Source organism: Bubalus kerabau, chromosome 17, assembly GCF_029407905.1.
Source record: "Bubalus kerabau isolate K-KA32 ecotype Philippines breed swamp buffalo chromosome 17, PCC_UOA_SB_1v2, whole genome shotgun sequence".
Taxonomy (NCBI): Eukaryota; Metazoa; Chordata; class Mammalia; order Artiodactyla; family Bovidae; genus Bubalus; species Bubalus kerabau.
In genome coordinates, this window is record NC_073640.1 from 45,719,481 (window position 1) to 45,736,013 (window position 16,533).

Below are 16,533 nucleotides of genomic sequence, written 5' to 3' on the forward strand. Positions count from 1 at the left end.
CAGAGCTGGCCACTTGGTTCTAGCTTAGTGAAAGGAAGGCTACAAGAACCTCTGCTAGAAACACATGATTAGGGAATAGTCAGCTTGAAGTATTATAGCTGGTTTAGTTCACCAGGTATTTAGAAATTAACATGAAAATAAAGAGTTTGCCTGCAAAGAAGAAATTACCCACCTCAACCAATGATGTCTATCCTCCAAGACATGTACCCTTGGTGCCATCAGGTATAGCCAGAACTAGGTTTAACTCTTCTCTAGATCCACATACATGTCAGTATGTAGAGGAGCCCTCAGTAGACTCTATCAGTCTCTCCACCCAGCTCAACTGCATCAAGGATGCAACCCTACTTGTGCTGGATCATGCCAAACCAAGGCAAACTGAGACCACTAAGTTGCACATGGAGTATCTCCTATTGTAAAGATAGAGCCTGCAATATATTCTTTGCAATCCTGCATTGCAGAAACTTCATCACATTAAATGTATATTCCTATCATTTTTGAAGGATAAAGTTTTCTGAAGCATAAAGCTTTATAGACCCCGACATAGTGGTCTTTGTATAGAGCAATCAGTGCCCTGCCATACTCCCTTGGCACGTATATTCTAGTACATGGGCCAAGGGTGTTCTGCTGCAAGCATGTGCCAGGGAGTTAATAACAATGGCAGACAGGAATTGGTGAATTAACACCCTAACCATCTCTCCGCTCACCTGGAACATCTCTGAGGCTTGTTTTAACACTCTCTCAGAGTTCCCAACTGTTAGAGCCTCAACTGCCCAGGACAGAAACCTGTTTTGATACACCCTGAATTGTCTTCCCTCACTTCTCCCCCAGGCCAGATGGGATCAGGACCTCGAGATTTCCTCCATGCATCAGGATTCTCCAGAGAAATAGAAGCAATAGGGGGTGTGTGTGTCTGTGTGTGTCTGTGTGTACAGACATGTAAGGAATTGGTTCACACTATGCAAACTCAAAATCTTCAGGGTGGGCTGGCAGACTGGAGACACAGGGAAGAGCCAATGTTACAGTTCAAGTTCAAAGGCCATTTGCTGGTAGAATTACCTCTGCATGGGAGGAAGTCAGTCTTTATTCTATTCTGGCCTTAACTGATTAGATGAGGCCCACCCACATTCCAGATGTGGCCTCACCCCCATTACCTGCCTTATTGAAAATCCACCCATTTAAATGTTAATCTCCTCCAAAACCACTCTCATATAAACATCCAGAATAATGTTTGACCAAAATATCTAGGCACCATGGCCCACCCAAATGGATACACAATATTAACCATCATACCTCCCTCAGGAAATGGCAACCCACTCCAGTATTCTTGTCTGGGAAACCCCATGGGCAGAGGAGCCTGGCGAGTTATAGTCTATGTGGTCACAAGAGCCAGACGTGACAGAGCAGCTAAACCACCACTTCCATCTCCCTCGCTCACCCCTTCCTTCCAGTGTGCCCTAAGATCACCACTCAGATAAACGGCTTGCACTTCAGTTCTGGAAATGGGATCTGTTTCTGAGGAAACCCAACTTAGAGACATTGTGCCTTTGGCAAACTACAGCTTAGAAAATAAATGCAAGTTTACACATTTCCACTCCTCTTTCAAAAGCCCAGTGGCCCATGAAAGAGCTCAGCCCACAGTTCGGGAACCACTGTATCACAGAGGCTAGAGGGTTTTTTTGTTTGTTGGTTTGGTTTGGGGGAGTTTTTTTACTGAAGTACAGCTGATTTACAATGTTGTATGGTTTCTGATGTACAGCAAAGTGATCCAGTTACATATAAAATGTTGCAGAAAAACCCAAAAAACTTTTTGGCCAACCCAGTATATATATTCAGATACACACACACACATATATATATTCTTTTCCATTGTCAGTTATTATAAGACACTGAATATAGCTCCCTATACTATACAGGAGAACTTTGTTGTTCGTTTATTTTATATATACTAGTGTGTATCTCTTAATTTGAAACTCCTAATGTATCCTTACCCTCACCTTCCTTTCTGTAACCATAACTTTCCTTACTATGGTTGTTTCTGCTTTATAAATAAGTTCATCTGTACCATTTTTTTTGAGAGCCCACATATGAGTGGTATCATATGAAAACTGTCCGACTTACTTAGTATGATCATCTCTAGGTCCATCCAGGTTGTGCAGCTGGCATTATTTCATTCCTCTCTATGGTTGAGTTAGTATATACCGCCTCTTCTTTACTCGTTCATCTGTTGATGAGCACTTGGGTAGCTTCCATGTCCTGTGCTGTGTTGAGTGCTGTGCTTAGTCACTCAGTCGTGACCAACTCTTTGCGACCCTATGGATGGTAGCCTGCTCTTCTGTCCATGGGGATTCTCTAGGCAAGAATACTAGAGTGGGTTACCATGCCCTCCTCCAGGAGATCTTCCCAACCCAGGGGTTGAACCCAGGTCTCCCACATTGCAGGCGGATTCTTTACCATCTGAGCCACCAGGGAAACCCCTGTATTAGCTATTGTAAATAATGCGCTATGAACGTTGGGCTGCATGTATCTCTTTGAACTAGTTTTCACCTTTTCCAGATACATGCCCACAGTGCTGGAGTTTAATGCCTAAAAAAGGTCCCCATGATCTCTGAGGCCATGTAAACACAGATGCATGTAAACACAGATGTTTCCATAGACATTGATCATGATTTTAGAAAGACTGCAACATCCTTAAAAATGACTCCCATATTAGGACTGACCAGGCTATCCAAGAAGTCCCTCTCCAGTCCTGTGCATGCCCACCTCCAGGGAGCTGGCCACTTCCCAGAAGGGTATAAACCCTTCTCAGAAATGCATCACAGTGTAGAAGGCAGCAGCGTTTCCATTTCAAAACAAATCCCTTCCTCCGAGGGCTTAGAATATATTCACAAAAGAAAATACATTTTTTGACATTCCTAAAAATGCACGATCATATCCTATGTGGCAAGACAAGACCAAGTGACTCATTGAAGTCATAATCACGGCAAACTGATTGTATTGTTGTCTTTGAATGAGAATCGCCAGAGGACTCAAGCTCCGTTGTCTCAAGAACCCTAGGCAGTCATTTGCCGCATCACGAGACCCAAATCATGTGAAGCTGAAGATCATCTCCTCCTCTTTGTATTTCATTAGCAGAGATCAGGTTAATAAAAAGTTTAAAAGTTGACTGCCTTCCCCCGGAGATTTATTTAGACCTCCTCCACAGCGATGAACCGGGAATGGCAGCAGACACTCATTTCTCCAGAGCTCGCTCTGTCATCTCCCTCTGTGGTCCCTGAAGTCTGCCAATTAAAGACCTCCTGGATGACATTCCGCTGCCGAAGTTATGCACACATAAATCACAGTAATAAGAGAAGATTGTTATGTTAACCTTCGTCATGCAACCCTTTTCCTTTTGTGAGAAATACGGAAAACATTCATCCGTCTGGCACAAAGGAAGCGATTTCCCAGCAAATGCCTGGGAGACTCGCCTGATGCTGCCCCTTCCTTGTGGTTACGGAGGCGGTGCCTGGTGCACCAGCAGGCGTTACTCAACTCAAAACGCCAAGCAACGAGGCCATAAACCAGGTGGCATGACGTCACGGACAGGATGCTCTGAAATAAAGGGGGAGCTGGTTCTATCCAGAGGAACATTTTTCCATGTTTAACCAAGCAAAGCTGGGACACTACTGCGCACAGTTTCAAAGGTCAATTCTTAAGGAGCCTGGTTCTGGGGAGAGTTGTCGACTGCTTTCTGCAGCTGTGGATGTAACCACCCGACCCCCGCCCCAGGTGACTGGAGTTTCGCTCTCAGTATGAGGGGCTAGTGCGCAGCAAATGTGAATTCCACTTTGATGGGAACAATTACATCCTCGGCTGAGCCCCCGGGAGCAGGCAACGGTGGCACCCGTGGACCTAAGAATCGAGGTGCCCACCCTGGTATGATCCCTTACCTGCATTGCAAATCTTCATGGGCTGGTCTCGGGATTTCCCAGAGAGTCAGCTTTGAAAACAAAAAAACAAAGAGAATTCTTTCTTAACACCGGAGTAGATATTAATGATATATTAATGACTATATCTACATGTTCACTTTAGAAGCTGATGTTATTTGAACGATTTGAAAAATAAACATCTAGACACGAACTGGGTTGCTTCTCTCTATAATATGGCTTCATTTTATTAGCTACCCCACTCCAGAACTCTTGCCTGGAAAATCCCATGGACAGAGGAGCCTGGAAGGCTGCAGTCCGTGGGGTCGCTAAGAGTCGGACACAACTAAGCGACTTCACTTTCACCTTTCACTTTCATGCATTGGAGAAGGAAATGACAACCCACTCCAGTGTTCTTGCCTGGAGAATCCCAGGGACGGGAGCCTGGTGGGCTGCTGTCTATGGGGTCGCACAGAGTCAGACACGACTGAAGCGACTTAGCAGCAGCAGCAGCAGCACTAATGGTAAAGAGCTCGCCTCCCAGTGCAGAAGACACAAGGTTTGATCCCTGGGTCAGAAAGATCCCCTGGAGGAGGGCATGGCAACCCACTCCAGTATTCTCGCCTGGAGAATCCCATGGACAGAGGAGCCTGGCGGGCTACAGTCCATGGGGTCACAAAGAGTTGGACCCGACCATAGCAACTTGGCACGCATGCACGTAAGGCTAGTTTGTCTCTAGCTTGTGACTGAGGTACCTGCCACCCAGATGTAGCCCCTCCTCAGAAGCTGCCTCACTTGGGATGTGCCAGTCAGGGCTCCAGCCTGGGTCAAAAGCCCCCTCCTTTCATTTCTAAGAGCCTGATTCTCAGAGCCGCTACCCAAGCACGTCCCGCCTGTGCGGAGCAAGTTCACAGCTGAAAAAGGTCCTGGTTCTTTCCTCTCAAGTGATGTTTTTCCAAAGGAATTAAATTTTTCTAGAAGTGAAATAAAATGGTGTGTGTTAAAGGGATTGGTGGGGAAGGGATGGAACAGAATTTCCGCTACCACAATTTCACAACCAGAAAGAAACTCCCCTCTAATTCTCTCCAGAGCAACCCACGTGCTCTGTAAATTGTCCCAAAATAACCCATTGCATCTGATGCTATTGAATTCTTGGCACCTGGCGATGTTGTTATCTCATTCTCTTATCTCCTGTTATTCTTTTCCTTGGAAATGTAGAATGAGATGCTTTTTTCTTTAATCTGGGGTGGCCAACCTTCCTGGTTTACCTGAGATAAAGGGTTTCCAGAGTGTGGGACTTTCAGGGCTATAACCAGGGAAAAGTCCCATGCCTACAGTTGAGTCGCTTACCTCTATTACGCAAAGCATTCTGCTCTGGTGTAAGCATCCCAATAGATGACAAATTAAACACAGTTGCACCGCTTTGTGGTGGCAGATATAGCAGACCGTCCACCAGGCTGTGGAAAATGGGTCGTACTTGGGAATCTGAAGAGAGTCAGTCGCTGTTGAGAAGTAAGCCACCTTATACTGGAGGGAGAAAATTAGGTTTTCGATGCTGCTACTGACTCTTAGAAGCTTCCCAGGTAGCACTAGTGGTAAAGAACCCACCTGCCAACGCAAGAGACTTAAGAGATGTGGGTTTGATCGTTGGGTCAGAAAGATACCCTGAAGGAGGGCATGTCAACCCACTCCAGTATTCTTGCCTGGAGAATCCCACGGACAGAGGAGCCTGGTGGGCTCAGTCCATAGAGTCACAAAGAGTCAGAAGTGACTGAGCATGCATGCACTGACTCTAAAGCAGGACATGATGAGGGCTTGAAGGAGAAAAATAGAAAACAATGAACAGCGGAGCACATAGTCCCCCACAGAGGTCTTGCGAATGGCTCCAAACCAGCAGTTCACACAATTTTCACCAGTTAGCACAGCCCCCAACAGAAACAGTTCCCCTGAGTTTCCCACATGAAATAACATCTTCTCCCCAGCATATGTTGCCCAAGGACTGTCCCATCACAGACTTGCTATTTTTAATCAAAATATATAGGAACAATTAACAGTATAGGAAGACAAATATCATACAATATCACTTATATGTGGAATCATAAAAAAAAATGATGTAAATGAACTTACAAAACACGAAACAGACTCACAGACTTGAAAAATGAATTTATGGTTATGGGGGAAACAGGGGAGGGCTAGATTGGGAGTTTAGGATGGACATGTACACACTGCTCTATTTAAAATAGATAACCAACAAGGACCTACTGTGGAGAACAGGGAATTCTGCTCCATATTCTGTAATAACCTAAATGGGAAAAGAATTTGGAAAAGAATGGCAATGGGATTGGCTTAGTCACTAAGTCGTGTCTGACTCTTGTGACCTCATGGGCTGTAGCCCGCCACGCTCCTCTATCCATGGAATTCTCCAGGCAAGAATCCTGGAGTGGGTTGCCATTCCCTTCTGCAGGGGATCTTCCCAACCCAGGGATCAAACCCAGGTCTCCTGCATTGCAGGCAGTCTCCTGCACTGCAAGCGGATTCTTTACCAATTGAGCAACCAAACCACCAGGGAAGCCTGAATACGTGAAGGTGTATAGCTTAATCACTTTGCAGTACACCTGAAATTAACACGTTGTTAATCTACACTTCAATATAAAGTAAAAAAAAAATTTTTTTAGGTATAGAACCAGTATACCTGGTCAATTACGGGCAAAAAAAGAAAATTTAATTTGGATTTTGTCATCTAAATAGCTGTGAGACTCCTGACACTTTTCAGGCTTTTAAACCCCAGAGTATCAAAAACACCATCACACTAACCAGTGGGTTGCAGCGTGGAAACTGGCCATAAGATTGGAACACATTCCCACCTGCTCACCTGGGCTTTCGAGGGGAACCTGGGACTCCTCCAGGGGCCATTATGTGTGTGAGTTGGACTGAAGTCCTTGGCTAAAACCACTGTTGGATTTTTTTCTTTATGCGTTATATTATTATTAGCTGGACACCTGAATTCTTCCACCAATCCCAGATCCAAATTAGACGTGTCACTTCTTAAAGGGTGAGGCTGGAAGACAGAGGATACTATTAGTAATAGGGAGGCAGAGGAGACACCCGTGAGCGCTTCCTTTCGTGTCACTGAGTGCTTCTTATGTTACAGCCATAGGAAGCTGCCATTCTTGTGGGTCCGGTTTTTATGTCATTCATGCTAATACATTGTCTCCTAGAAGCCTCACAATAAGTGCACTGATTTTACCCTGTTTTTGTATGAGAACACTGAGGTGCGAGAATGCAATTCCAGGCCATGGGCGATCCCAGCTTGCCCCAGGTCTAATTCCAGACACTGTACTCTCACCCATGACCCTTACGGGCCCATCTTTGACCCGATTCCGCAAGCCTGCGAACTTCTGATGATGAAGGGTGAGCAAACATGACTGACCAGGTGTTGCCCAATAAATGGCCACACGCAGGCGGCCATGTGGATGGGGGGCAGGGTGGACTGACCGCCCTGCCTTGGGCAGCTGCGCCTTCACTCGACTGTGGCAGGAAGCTCAAGCTCATGGACCCCAAGTGCCTGTGGACTCTCCCGGAAGAAACAGCAGGGCCCCTCGGGGAGCCACTTGTCCCTTGAGGCCATGCCTGGGAAGGACACAATGTGATCTCCACACCTCTCCCTGCCTCAGGCCACCAGGGCTGATGACCCAAACATCGAGGTCCCTGCCCAATGCTTCACTGAGGAAAGCCGGGTGCCCACCACACATCTCGCCCCTGCTGGGAGGTCAACACGTAAGCTGTCTTCTCCTTACGCCCTAAGTTTATTTCACAGTTTGGACCTTGCCTGTTCAGTCTTGGAAGTATCTCAAATATGCATATACTGTGTTCTGAAGAGCTTCCACAGACACTGTTTATTAGTCACTTTGATCTAATTCATCACACAGAAAAATCTCAAACAAGTACCGAGAGTCCTTTCAAGGGGCGGGGGGGGCGGGGTGGGGGGAATGCATGTTGAGACAATAAAAGTCTGCCTAAGCCCCCAATTCCCACAGCTCAGCCGTTGGTGCCATGGGTTCAAAAATGTAATTAAAAGGAGACCGTCGATTTCACTCACCATTGTCAAAAGGCCGCGTCACCCCCTGGAGGAGAGGCGCGCTTTAGTCAATTTCCCCGTCCATGCCAAAGTTTCGGAGAGATCCTTCACTTTATAAATCAACTCACAGCTTAGAACATCCTGGCAGCCCCTTCAAGGAACCTAAGGGAATGACAGGCAAAGAGAGGATAACCATCATAGCTTGACTGGATACAGGTGTTTGCGTTTACAGACGAACCGCAAACGCCTGGATCTCTGACAGGCGTTGACGCTATCAGTGCATCGCAGCTATTATTGGCTCCGGTCGCCAAGGGCTGGGGGGCCTCTCCCTTAGCAACATCTCTGAGGCTGATAACATTTGGCTGAACTTTTCAGATCTTAACCTCCCTTCTGACTTTCTGCAGTCAAACCCGCCTAAACTGATCAGAAGAAGAGACACGCAGTGGGAAGACAAGTAAAATATTATTGACTGGACTGTTTCATGTCTATTAGGAAGAAAGAGCAGAGAGCGGAGGGAGAACCTTACAGCTTGACAGGCTTCAAGATAATCAGGGGAGGAATCAGGGCTGCACAGTAACCCTCGGTGAGGTTGGAAAGCACAGGCTCACGAGAGGTCATTGTTCTGTGCGGGAAACAAACAGGGTGCTGGGCAAACAAGCGCAAGATTGCATTCCTCCGCCGGACCCTGCTCCTCTCCAGAGGCAGGCGGACTCCTACGCCGAGCACAGGCTTGAAATCAGGGAGCCCTGTGGCTCCAGAAGAGGTCTCACCCTGAAGGCTTTTTTTTTTTTCCTGGCCTCAGGCACATCCCAGAACCTTTGTTCAAGGCTGAGGCAGGCCCTGCAGACACAGGCTATGCTGCCCTTGAAGAACTTGGCCCTGACAATTGGTATTGTCAATTTGTTTCACTTCCCTGCTCCTTGCCCAGAGGGGCCAGGACTAACCTCTTGACCTCTCCAAGTTCAAGTCTTCTGCAGTCTGTGTGTGTGTGTGTGTGTGTGTGTGTGTGTTGGAGGGCTGGTGGCTGGAAGGGCCCTGCTTGCTCTGAATGACCCTGAGGTCAGTCACCACAGCCTTCCATGACCCCACAAAGGGGTCATTTGATGGAAAACATGCTCCCTAGTGCCCCCCAACCCACTGGGAAGGACAATACCCCACTTGATAACCACACACAAGGTCAAGTTTGCTGTCCAAAGCAGAAGCCAGGGTCTCAGATGCCGAGTTGGCCCTCTGTCGATCTCCAGCGCCACACCCCCTGTTACTCACACTTTTTTATGCAGGTGAGAACACCAGCAGATAGACACGGAGACCTCAGACGCCCTGCTGGCGCTCCCCACTGTCCTGGGGGTCTGCTCATCGCGGAGCCATCTCTCTTCCAGAGACAGGGCCTGTTTTCCCCTGCCGTGTTTCTACTTTGCATCTCAGCAGCCTTGATCTGTACAAACAGTTGGCTACTGGTTGGCCACATACACTGTCCTCCCATCCAGGGAACTATCTGCTGCTCTGGAACCACATGACTTTGTCACCGGGAGTTTCTGGCCCTGCAGGAAGAGTGGGTGGGTGACATTTCAGCAAAACCCCAGGAACAGGGTGACAGAGTTAGGATGACAGTACTAGAAGGAACTAAAAAGTCCGCTTCTCCAATTCTTTAATCCCAAATACAGGGAAACTGAGGCACGAGGCAAGGAAAGGAAAAACACTTGGGTTTATAAAAACCTGTCCCCCACACTTGCCTCAAGACATGCTCAGATATATGTCCGTCCAGGCTCAACACCTCCTGCTCCCATCCCCTTACTGTCCTGTACATCCACGATGGTCTTTGATTTCCCTCCTAGGACCTGCCACAGAGCTTTCTAGAAGCCTGTTTCCATGACATGATGGTGATAATGATGATGACGATGACAGCAGCCATCAGGTATCAAGCACTGCTCTACGCCAGGCCCTGGCCTAAGGCCATCACATAGATCATTTCACTCAGTCCCCAGCATGGTTCTGCTTTGCATTATGGAGGCTCCAACCCCATCATGGAAGAAGCATCACCATTGCAGGGGAAACCCAGAGAGGTGACGTATCTTGCTCAAGCTCACATAGGAGAGCCAGGAGTCGAGCCTGTTTCTCCACATAGCCACCCACCAGGGTTGTCCCAGAGTAGGTGGGTCTGTCCCCAGGATTCTCAACATCCCCAGTCTGGAGACCTCTCAGTCTCCAGACACTCCAGGGGTTTGACTTCCTGGAGACCTCTGGGAAATGGACCGCAACTTTCCCCTCCTGTATCAGCCGCTTCCTGGCTGCTCCTCTTTCCCCTCAGCCCAGAACCCACATAGATTCATCGAACTGACTGCTCTCAGCTGCAGACTCGGTGTCCTCACCTGACCCATCTTTTCCCTGCCACCAACCAAGTTCAAACCCTGCTCCATCCTTTTCTGTATTCACTATGCAGTGTGAGGTCTGCCACCTACAGACTTAGAAACTTTTGTGGCCGTACCTCCTTCCCATCTGTCTCAGCAAACCATCCTTCTGCTGAAGACAAAACCTTCTCTCTCCTCTCCTCCAGTCTCTCCATCATCACTGGCTCAAGGCTCCTCCAGCCTAAACAAACCACTTCTCCTCACTCGATCCTCACTTGCTCCCCTTACCTGCTCAAGTCATCCATGACTTTCCTGCAGCCAGATCTAATGGGCACTTCTCAAACCTTACACTGGTGGACACTCTGCTGCATGTACCACTGGTGAACACTTCTGCCACCTTGAAACTGTCTACGTCCTTGAACATTGCTTTTCCTTCTATCTCCCTCACCACTCAGGCTCAGTTCCATCTGTGGCTTCTGCATTCTCAACCTGCTCCTTGATGTTGGTTTTCTTCAGGCTTCCACTAATAATCCTTACACCTTTAATTCCCACCCCAGGCACCATCCAACCCATTCCCTATAGACTTCAGACTTAGGTTATATCTGGCTGGACCATTGCCTTCAACAAAAAACATGTGCTCATGCTAAGTGCCCTGTGTCTATGATTTTTTTCATGGTTATTAGGTAAGCTGGTTTGGGATTAGCTAAGTGCCCTGTGTCTATGATTTTTTTCATGGTTATTAGGTAAGCTGGTTTGGGATTACAGCTGGCTTCCTGGGGTGATTGACCACGGGGATAAAGTGTGCTGATGACAACCAGAGGTGAATTTCCAGCTCAAGGTCATTCTATTTCTCATGTTGAATTAACAGTTAGTTCCCCCAGCATGTGAAAGAGATGAGAGTTGGTCTCAGCTCTGATAACCAGACTCTACCAAAGATGAGACCTTGAGCTTTGGAAGAGGAATCAAGAGTCAGCCACCTTCTTCTCCCACAATACTGCACAGCCATGTCCATCTGTCCTTGTTCTAAGCTGATCTCCACTTGCACCCTTTCTAACCCGAGTCTTCTGGGCCCAGTGCTTCCAGGGCACAGGTGAGCCATGGTGTGGCTCTAACCTTGGTGCATAGGGCAGGCCCCATTCAAGTACACTCCCCTCCGGGAATGGGGTGGCCCCCTGTAGCTGTGTGATACCATGATTCTAGGAGAGGGTTGGGAGGTGGTCACAGGAAGAAGCACCCTCTTTAAACAGGTTTGACATGGCTCTGTCCTCAAAATTGCTGCCCCTGATGTACAAGGACCTGAAGGTGAAGCAGGTGATGGGTAGCCATTTCTTCTTTCTCTCCCAAATCTTACAATCTCCATGCCTGTGTACTAAGTCATGTCTGACTCTTGGGGACCCTGTGGACTGTAGCCCTCCAGGCTCCTCTGTCCATGAGATGCTCCAGGCAAGAATACTGGAGTGGGTTGCCATGCCCTCCTCCAAGGGATCTTCCCTACCCAGAGATTGAACGCACATCACTTATGTCTCCTGCATTGGCAGGCGGGTTCTTTACCACTAGCACCACCTGGGAAACCTCTTAGAAGCTCCATCCAAGTCTGAAGACACAAAGGGTTTAGGGGAGGAAGTTTGAGGCTGGAGGCCTGCATTCAGCTTCCCCCTGTGTCATTCACGTGCTGATGACTTTGGGAAACTGGGTTGATTCAAGCCTAAGGCAATGCGTAAACCAAGGGCAGAGGTTATAGCCAGGGGTGGGGGTGGTGTCTTCTCAGTCCCTTCCTGGGCCCTCCTCCTGCGTGTCCCTCTGCTGGCCCCCTGTCCCCAGCTGGCTCCTTCTCACCTTCCAGGTTCAGCAGTCACCTCCTCGGAGAGGACTTCCTGCCACCCATGATAGCATAGCGCCAAATCCTGTCACTTTCTAACTGAAGGCCCTGTTTTATTTTCTGAAGAAGATATGAACGGGCATTTTTAAAATTTATTTATTAGTTGTATTTCTTAATTCCCTGGTGGTCTAGAAGTTCTAGATCTTAGTCTGAGAGAGAATGTGCCTGGCTCATAGTAGGTCCTCAATAAAGAGTCACTGATTAGCAAATGAAGGAATGAAAAACTGGTGATTTGACATCCTCCACCCTAGGGTGGGGTGGCCTCAGGGCTTTCAAAGGCCCCATTCTTATATTTCAGTGGTTCTGCTTTTCCTCCAAGCACTTCATCAATGATATAATAGCTGGGAGTCCTCTGGTGTATGTATCCCCACTTTGGATTCAGGGTCCCTAAGACAGGGATGGGTCCCACCGTCACCCTGCACCCTTTCAGAAGAGCCCATCCTGGATCCAATCCCCCAGGCACTCCTGTGCACTATGTCCCCTAGAGAAAATGAGAACTATTCCACATTAGATAGGATCAGACCTTCCCCATGCAAGAAATGTCTATTGACACCTTCTAAGAACAGAGTGCTCACGGGCAGCGGAGCTGGGACATTTATCTTCCCAAAGCCACTCCAGAGGAGGCCCAGGCGCCCCTCCCCTCTCAAAACCCTTCTTCCCTTTGATCTCATGTGATTCTCCCCAAAGTTGAGGGGCTTCCCTTGTGGCTCAGCCGGTAAAGAATCTGCCTGCAATGCAGGAGACCTGGGTTCGATCCCTGGGTCGGGAAGATCCCCTGGAGAAGGGAAAGGCTCCCCACTCTAGTATTCTGGCCTAGAGAACTCAATGGACTGTATAGTCCATAGGGTCGCCAAGAGTCGGACATGACTGAGCGACTTTCACTTCACTTCATTTCAAACTTGTGAGTAAGCGAGATCTAACACGTTAATTTGTACGTGCAACAAATCCTACTAGTGTCCAGGGTCATCAGCATTGTGTCTGGTGGTTCCACAGCTGCTGCTGCTGCTGCTAAGTCGCTTCAGTCGTGTCCGACTCTGTGCGACCCCATAGACGGCAGCCCACCAGGCTCCCCCATCCCTGGGATTCTCCAGGCAAGAACACTGGAGTGGGTTGCCATTTCTTCCTCCAATGCATGAAAGTGAAAAGTGAAAGTGAAGTCACTCAGTCGTGTCCACAGCAATTACACCCAAATCTTGACTGACTGTCCTCAGGGGCCCTGCTCATCCTTTCTCTCCACCTGGACTACAGCCCCCTGAGGGCTAAGTTGGGACACCTCCCCCAACTTATGTAAATAAGAGTTCACTAAAGAGCACCATAAATAGAGAGTGCTGGTAGACCAACAAGCCATCCTGTTTGGCTGATATATAGATACACCAGGAAGAAAGAAATGACATAGGGGAAAAAAATGAAAAAGTAGTTTGGAAGGGGGGAGGAGTCATATGTGGAAACAAAGAAAGATTAACGGCAAAAATTCATTAAGATCTTTCAAGAAAAAACAACTATTCATGGTATGTGCAGGAGTGAAGGGCTGTGAGTTGAAGGTTAAGCAGAGCTGTCCTCTTGGCCTGAACAGTCTAGTCTTACATCAGCCCTCTCTGCTATCTCTCCATGCTGTAAGCCATAAGCAGCTCCATTCCAGCAATTTCCAGGAACAACCAGCTGTCCAACCCTAGAAAAGTCACCCTCTGATGCAATGATGGTCATCAGAGCAGTGTCCCCCCAAGTCCTGAGGAAATCCAGGCTGGAGGCAGCTTTGGTCCCTCAATAGAAGTTTACCAAATGCCCTTGGCAGACTTCCCTGTGCCAGGCAGATATCTGGAAGGAAACTGCCTTACAATCCTTCTGCTGTCCTTATTGCTTCTTAGTCAAGCTCACCTTGGCCTCTTGGAAAACCAACTACCTAAAGTCACAATAAACAGCCCAGTTGCACGCATGCATGCCTTACCCCTGGAGCTTCCCAGGTGGCGCTAGTGGTAATGAAACCTGCCTGCCAACGCAGGAGACACAAGAGGGGTGGGTTTGATCCCTGTGTGGGGAAGATCTCCTAGAGTAGGAAATGGCAACCCACTCCAGTATTCTTTTTGTAATTATTATTTTTTTTACTTTAATTGGAGACGAATTACTTTACAATGGTTTACTTTACAGTGGTTTTTGCCATACATTTTCACTCCAGTATTCTTGCCTGGAAAATCCCATGGACAGAGGAGCCTGGCGGGCTACAGTTATGGGGCTTCAAAGAGTCAGTTCAGACATGACTGAGCAACTGAGCACGAGCCTTACCCCTAATGGGTGGGCACAGGAGATATTACTCAGAAAGCTGAGGTAGGGACTTCCCTGGTGGTCCAGTGGTTAAGACTCTGTACTCCCAATGCAGGGGTCCCAGGTTCAATCCCTGGTCAGGGAACTAGATCCCACATGCTGCAACTCAAAGTCCTGCATGCTGCAACTAAGACCCAGAGTAGCCAAATAATTTTTAAAAAAAAAGAAAGCTGAGGTAGGCTGTGTGATAAATGGACAGGGCTCCAAAAGTCCCCTGCCATTTCTGTGGACCACCCCAGAGTTCAAGTCCAGAACAAGAGCCTAGAGGTCTCTGAAAGCCCCCATGGGTACCCCCTTGGTCACTGACAGCCTGCCCTTTTCTGCATGTTTTGAAGGGCTTTTCATATACACAGACTCCTTCATCAGCAAGTCTGAATTTATAAACAGTTACTCTTATTCAGGAAAGCAGAGATGAGCAGTTTTATGTAAAAGTTACATCTCCATTTAAGAAAAAATATATAATTCCACATTCTACTGTCCCTCGAACTTTATTCCCGTTTATGTAGATCTTAATACAGTTATATAGTCGCAGGGCTAACGTCCCCTTTGGATGGTAATGAGGTCCTCTCGAACCCTTTAGCTGCTATAAAGTATGCAGAAGTTAAATGCACAGATGGAAAAAAATTTGTCTCAATTTTATACTTCTGCAAAATGGTAATTTTGTACTTAAAATGTACAAGATGGATGTTCAGAAATATAGGCTGATAGCCTAAATTATATTTGGTCATAATTTATGTAGTACAGTCCCAAAGAGATACAAAAAGGCAGAGCATAATTTATCTGCTGGAATCAGCGATAGCTTTGCTAAAACTACCATTTAGTCCATCCCCCACAGTTTTGAGCGGCCTCCGTCCTCAGGGCTCACTCTATTTAAGTTCCCCATACTGCTGTTTGATCACATATTGTAGTCTATAATTTGCCTATCATCTGAAGCAAATTTAGGTCCCAGAAGTTATGATCTCTATGTAGCAACCACTTTATTTGGTAAATGCAAAATATTTATAGCAATATAAAAACCAGATGAAAATAAAATTCCTATAATCATTGGAACATACACACTTTATCACTGGGGCTCATAACGACCGTCAGAGAAGAACTAGCATGTTGCCTAATAAAATTACCTTTGGATGTGTACTTGAACTTGCTGATGCTCGAGAACCAGAGAAACATGTTCTCCAGCATCCTTTTCATCCTGCCAGTGGCAGGAAATGCCAAGCATGGGCTCTAGATAGGGTTGCCCAAAAGGAAATTAGATGAAAGGCAATGGGCAGGTAAGTCATTGTGGCACCTTGGATATGGAAAGGAATTTCCAAGTAGAAACAAATCAGCTGGTGAGGGCACTGCTCTGGACAGGTTCACCCCCTTTCAACCAGGGACACTGACCAAATAATGAATGTTGACCATAACCACATCTTTGACCCAAGTGAACTTCCACGTTGATGAAATGGCTTGGCTTCTTCTTTGGGCCGTCTTTCAATGCCAGCCTTCTCACACCTCTAATTGTTTCTCTTTGTGTTTCCAAAATGTTCATGTGGGAGATGGTCAGGCCGGACCCTACAGAAGACCTGAGACACAGTCTGTCAATAGCTCCTTTAAAAAGCAGCTAGCTCTTCAAAAGAGTGTGGGGAGAAGCAGAGAGAAGACAGACCTCAACTAGAATGGACATCTGGAAACCAGAGTGATGGCATCTATGCAGTTAATAACAAAACACTTGTTGAGTGCATGTTCCATAGATAATATTCCTTATAACAACCCTGAAAGGTAGAGTTTGTCTTTCTTTCATGATCTATATGCAAATTAAGACCCAGAGAGTTTGGTCGGTCAATTAAGGGGTCTAGGTGGATGTAACACCCAGTTCTGACACCATTCAAGATGATGGTCTCACCTGCTGAATTTTTCCATGAGCCAACACAGGACACCAAGCTTTCCAAGACACCTCTGCAAGAATATTGCTTCTCTATCCTCAGAATTGTCTCCACCCATCTCCCCCTCCTTCCATGCAGC

The 16,533-nt window shown here is 47.2% G+C and overlaps 1 long non-coding RNA gene and 1 other non-coding gene across 3 annotated transcripts; one reads left to right on the forward strand and one right to left on the reverse strand.

The window, feature by feature from the left end:
• Positions 1 to 2,620: 2,620 nt before the first annotated feature.
• Positions 2,621 to 9,371, reverse strand: LOC129631858 (uncharacterized). 2 transcript variants are annotated; one of them, XR_008704211.1, is made up of 5 exons: positions 9,250 to 9,371; positions 8,005 to 8,145; positions 6,720 to 6,963; positions 3,930 to 3,979; positions 2,621 to 3,311 (listed from the first exon to the last, which is right to left on the reverse strand). It is a non-coding gene; the product is annotated as an uncharacterized LOC129631858 (long non-coding RNA). The 2 variants fall into 2 exon arrangements; XR_008704210.1 differs by lacking the exons at positions 6,720 to 6,963; positions 8,005 to 8,145; positions 9,250 to 9,371 and adding an exon at positions 4,661 to 4,971.
• A 5,170-nt stretch (positions 9,372 to 14,541) lies between these two features.
• Positions 14,542 to 14,614, forward strand: TRNAG-CCC (transfer RNA glycine (anticodon CCC)). Its single transcript has one exon. It is a non-coding gene; the product is annotated as a tRNA-Gly (tRNA).
• Positions 14,615 to 16,533: the final 1,919 nt, after the last annotated feature.